We start from the raw sequence: 5,934 nt of genomic DNA on the forward strand, positions 1-5,934 counted from the left end.
GGGCTATGGGCACCCCCTGTGTCAGAAGAGGGGTGGTTAACCACTCTGATGTCACCTCGAGGAACCACTCGCCCAGACATATCCGGGTATCCCATGGCTGAATGCTCTGGGACCACCGTAGCCTGAGTGCCCTCTGAAGAGGGCGCTTGAGAACCCTGCCCAGAGGGATGAGAGGTGCCATGGACTCCATCATGCCCAGGAGGGAAGAAAGTGTCCGCGCCGTTGCTTGGGAGGAATGGCGCAAGTGGTTGAGGAGGCCTGCCAGACGGTCCCACCGATCTGGCGTCGGAGAGACTATCATGGACCGTGTGTCGAATCTCATCCCTAAGAAGTCGAAGGACTGGCTCGGGGACAGATCGCATTTCTCCTGGTTCGTGATGAAGCCCAGTTGGGAGCACAGGTCTAGAAGTCTGGCTGTATGACTCTGGCACAGAGCCTGTGACTGGGCCAGAATAAGCCAGTCGTCCAGGTACACACAGAGCCGAATGGACTCCGACCGGACGATTGACACCAATTCCCGCACCACCTTGGTAAACAGGAAAGGGGCAAGGGACAGACCAAATGGGAGGGCAGAGAACTGGAACACTCTGTCCCTCCACACGAACCTCAGGTACCGGCGGAATGCCGGGTGGATGAGGATATGGAAATAAGCATCTTTCAGATCGATGGACGTCGCCCAATCTCCCCGTTGCATGGTCTCCCGAATCTGTGCCTGTGTGTCCATCTTGAATTTCATCTTGGGGAGGAATCTGTTGAGGGGGGACAAGTCCAGGACTGGTCTCCACCCTCCGGAGACTTTTGGAATCACGAACAACCGGCCGTAAAAACCGGGGCCCGGGTCCGAGAGTTGAGATATCGCCCCTATGAGGAGTAGGTGCGATATCTCTTTCTCTAAGACGCTCTCCTGCTCCATCGAGCTGGGCACATAAGGAGGAGGAGTGGATCTTAGAGGGGGGCGGTCCCCCACCCAAGGGAGCATGTACCCCGACTCTAGCACCGACACAATCCAGTCGTTGAGTCCCAGAGCACGCCACTGATGCGCGTGCCGGGACAAGTTTCCTACTTGGAGGGGCTGAACGACTGGCGGTGCTGAATCGGGGCCCAGTCATTGGGGGTGCTGCCTTCTGGCCTTGGGCATGGCCGGACGGCTTGGACGGCCATGAGGTGGTTTGTTCCTCTGCCGCTGATTCTGAGCACGCCGCTTTGGCTTAGGAGGCGAGGTATATGGAGGAGCCCTGGTGGCGGGTCTCTTCAAAGGCATAGAACCCTGGCGCCCCTGGGAGGATTGGGCTAAATATGAGGCCACCTCCCGGTTTGTCTCTGCCCTGTGGCTGACAAAATGCGGCGCATACTGGCCGAAGAGGGAGTGCTGCTGTGCTGGGATGGACCGCAGAGCAGCCCTCTCCTCTACTGGAATGTTAGAGAGGCGGAGAACAGCATCCCGCCGCGCTAGCACCGTATTGAAGTGAAGGCTGGTAGCTGCGTCTGCAGCTGCCGTGAGACCAGATGCTACTCGATTGCCAAAAGTGTTTAACCTCGGGTCTGAGAAGAGGCCAGGCAGGCCAGAGGAAGGAGAATCCGTGTCCTGATGAACTGGACGTCGTTCCCACAGCTCATTGGCTCTGTGGAGGAACGCGTCAAAGAAGGTATAAGCCGTGGACACCTCGAGGAGGCAGCGGCGGGCCAGTTTGTCCCACTCTGCAAATGTCTTAAAGGGAAGAGTAGCTGAGGTGGGGAAGGTGGTGCGCTGTGAGACCAACATCCTGTCCTGCGCGGAGGGCTCTGCTTCCCTGTAGGCAGGGTGGTCCTGTGTGTACCAGGACCACACTCCTCCCTTGGAGGGATCTTTAAGGAACTTGCCTGGGGCAAAAGCGCCCGGGGCAGAGAGTGACTCCCTGCCTGGAGGAGGGATGGAAGCAGCACCCCTGACGGTGCGGGCTGGCTTATTAAGCCACTCCTGAGCCATTTCTGGCACTCTGAGTCGCCTTGTGGTTCTGGAGTTAGAGTCACCTGACCGTAGGAGGGTTAAGGGTGACAAAGTTGCCTGAGGGACTGATTCAGCATGTGTGACCCTATTGGGGAGGGTCAGTTCGAGCTCGGCAAAGTCCGAGTTTGGTTCAGGCTGGTCCCTAGGGAGGCGTGGGCTCCATCTGTTGCACTGGGATGGGGGCGAAGAGTGCTCATCTGCTTGTTCGTCCTCATCCGAAGACAGGGGCTGTCCTTCTTGTTCACAGTCCATCCCCTGCTGGGTGCCATCCCAAGTGGATGTAGCCACGGGGGCGTCCTGTGGGCTGTGGTCAGCCCAGCGGGATGAGCTGGGGCGATCCCGAGCAGGGACCCTGGTCTCCTCTGTTATGTCCTTGACACCTGAAGAGGGTGGGGAGTGTGTGGACCGTAGGTCCAACCATGCTTGGGATGGTGGGTGCCACACCTTCTCAGAGAGAGCGTCCCTGGACGCCAAAGGGACCCACGAGTGCTGTGAGGGGACGAACACCCACTCATCTCCTTTTAGGACCGAGGGCTGGGTAGGTGGGAACAGCAGGCTCCCACAGGCTGAGCGGGGTCCCTCAGCTGCCGTCGGTCCTGAAAAGGAAGCCGTAGTGACCGTGGCGGTCACCTGCGTGCTGACAGAGGACCGATTCGAGGCTGTAGTGTTAACACTGGTCGAGGAGCTCGACCTGCCCAACGAAGAGTCAATCCCTCTTGTCGGGGCTGTGTGTGTCACTCTGTGGTCTGTGCTGGGTTGGGTCCGGTGGGGAGCGGACCAGGGGTTAGTCCCTGGTCCTCCCGGGAACCCAGCATGCACCATAGGTGCACCCCAGTACGGGTAGAATGGGGGATACCACCCGTGGGCACCAGCCATCCCGTGACCCCAGCCCCAAGGGTCACTGGTGCCTTGACCTCGTTGAAGGGAAAAACCTGGCCAAGTCGGAGGGAGGTCAGGTCCGACTTGGGTGTCAGACAGGCCGAAAGGCCGGCGGTCTGACTGCCCGGAACCGCCTGACACGCGCGGGACTCCCCCAGCAGGGGAGACCGGCCGGATAGCGGGGAGACCTGCAGAGCAGGTTGCCACGCGCCCAGAATCCCCTCCCGTGGGGAGACTGGGGTGGCTTGGCCCGGGGTGGGCTAAGTGGAGGTCCCCCCCCGGAACCAACTGTTTTTCTCCCCCAGGAGGAGGTGGGGGAGGGGGGTCGACCGAGAAGGGAGGAGGGGAAACAGCACTGGGGCCCCTGAGGGCCGTCTCCGTGTGGGGACCCGGGTAACGGCGGGGGGCGGCCTCCCCTTGGGAGTCCGCACCCAGCCGCGAGTTCCCACCACCAAGAGAGGACGTGCTACTCCCCCTTCCACCCGCCTCGCGCTGGGACACTTCGGGAGGTGACGCTCGAATCCCTTTCCCCCCGGTCCCCTTCATGACCGTTTTATCGGGACGAGCGTCCCCTCCGCGATCAGCGTCTGCAGACGCATCGCCGCGGTCCCTATCGGGAGAAATCATGAGCTCCAGGCCTGGGAGAGTCTCTTGGCGAGTATCTCTGCCAGCATCATGATCCCTGCCTTCGTAGGATGGCAAACGAGGCATGGTACCGCGCGTAAGCACCCAGCGAACAATACGATCCCCAACAGAGAAAGGAAAGACAGGATCGACTCAGAGGTAGAAAAATACGAAGAAATCGAGGGGGCCGAGTCGAAACGAGTACACAGAATGTAAGCACAATACACATGCAAGCCGCATATAACAAAATAAGGCCAAATGAAAACGCTTAATAGCCAAAAAAAGCGTTAGACGAGACAGAGCGAAAACCTGACAAGATGGCGTGGAGAGCCTTGGCCAAAGGAATGATTCAGCGCTTATAGCTGTTAGAGGCGTTTGATTGGCTAAGAGCGGGCCAGACTAAGAGGGGCGTCTTTTCACTGTTAGCCGCGCGAAATTTGGCCAAACAGAGCAAACCATAGGCCTAGTTTGCATCAGTTTGACATGGTACAGTATATGACACCAAATATGCATGTTAAAGATCCTGTAATCCATGTCAGCGTTCGGTGGGTTATGGAAACAAGTACATACCCAGCATGCACACCGTCGAAAACAGAGTATGGCTGCCTACATGGCAGTGTAAAAATGGTGATACACGTAAAAGCCCTCTCGTGTACATACAAGTGAATGTGGGAGTTGCAGCTCACCAATGAAGAAGAATTTCTCTCCCAAACCTTCACCCCTGCCCCTTTTCTCCATCAGTGACTATATTATATCTATTAATATAATAATGATGATAATAATAATAATAATAATAATATTAATGTACATTTATATAGTGCCCTTTCGATCTAAGGGCTCAGGGCACTTTACATGAAAAAAAAAACAAAAACAAATTACATAAATCATTCATGACCACTTTCTCAACCCACCCCACCCCCTTCCCCCAACTCTCCCTTTCCCACTCTTCATACATCCAAAGTGAGCCGACATGGGTGGTGCTGGAGAACAAGGAAGCAGAGGGTGCTTATAGATAGGTTTTAAAAAGATGAGTTTTTAGTGATAAGCGAAAAGCAGAAATAGAATCCGATGCACAGACATGATGAGGAAGGTTGTTCCAGATGTGAGGAGCAGCAAAGAAGAAAGAATGTTCACCATAGGTTCTTGTATTGACACGAAGTTTCAAAAGGTAACAGTCAAGGAAGAGCGGAGATCTGTTACGGAAGTGTAAACACTGATAAGGTCAGAAAGATATGTAGGTCCTGTGGAGTGGAAAGCAGAATAGCAGAGACACGCAACTTTGTATTTAATTCTCATTTCAATGGGGAGCCAATGTAGAGTGAGGAGAAATGTGGTAAGTACACGGGACTCTGAGAGTCAGATGGGCAGCATTGTTTTGGAGTTTTTAAATTTGCTGAAGAATATTATGTGAACAGCGTATGAGAAGAGAATTATTGTAGTCGATTCATGACAGCACAAAAGCAGAAATAAGATTTTTAGTAGTTTCAGCAGAAAGGTACTGACAGATAAGAGTTGATGCAACAAAGTTCACAATTGACTATGCATTATCAGATTTACTACCTAAGCATGCATGCTGAGGTTTGAGTCAAGAATGACTCCAAGGTTCCTTGCTTTTTTAGAAAACTGAACTGTGGCATCACCAACTACAATACAGGCAGGAAAAGAAGTAGATGTGGGCATTCTTGCAGAGGAAATAATCATAGCTTCAGTTATTTTGTTTCTGGACATCTTATATTAGACACTTTAATGGTCAATTTATTTTTCCATTTGAGTTTGTATAATTAACTTTTCTATTATCATCACGATCATTATTGTTGTTATTATAACTATCTCTTTTTTTTCTTTTTTTCTGATTGCACATTTTTCTTTTCTTTTTTCATTCATTAATTTGTTTAGCTGCTGTTATCATCATCATTATACTGCTTCTGCAGGCAGCTGTACACATAGACAAGTGCTGATAGATAAATATTTTATGTTGAAAGGAAAACTTCTCAGTGTGTGTGTGTGTGTTTCACTATGTCTGTTGAAAGGTCTGTCAATCTCTCTCCCCTGTGTCTGTCTACCTGTCTCTCTGTTTCTCTCTCTCAGGATATTAGGGCGCGGGGGTCTGAGTTAGACTGGCTGTGTGTCAAATGTATAACATTAACAAGAGATTTTAAATCTAAATTTTACAATAATTTTCTTAACTCATTTAGCTCTCAACGCCACACCAACTAATGCTATAAGCATGATTCATTGCAATGGTCCAGTGTTTCCCATAAAGATCAAATGTAAGGTTCCCAGGGATGTTTTTTTGTTGTTTTTTTTGGGTTTTTTTAGGGGTTGGGGTTTCAGGGGACGGGGGGGTCCTTCCAGGATTTTAAAGGGTCCCCATATCAAATTAAAAAATAAGAACAAAAAACTTACAATCACACACACACAAAACAACCCCACAAGACAATGCC

Source organism: Babylonia areolata, chromosome 26 (assembly GCF_041734735.1).
Source record: "Babylonia areolata isolate BAREFJ2019XMU chromosome 26, ASM4173473v1, whole genome shotgun sequence".
In the NCBI taxonomy this organism is placed as follows: domain Eukaryota; kingdom Metazoa; phylum Mollusca; class Gastropoda; order Neogastropoda; family Buccinidae; genus Babylonia; species Babylonia areolata.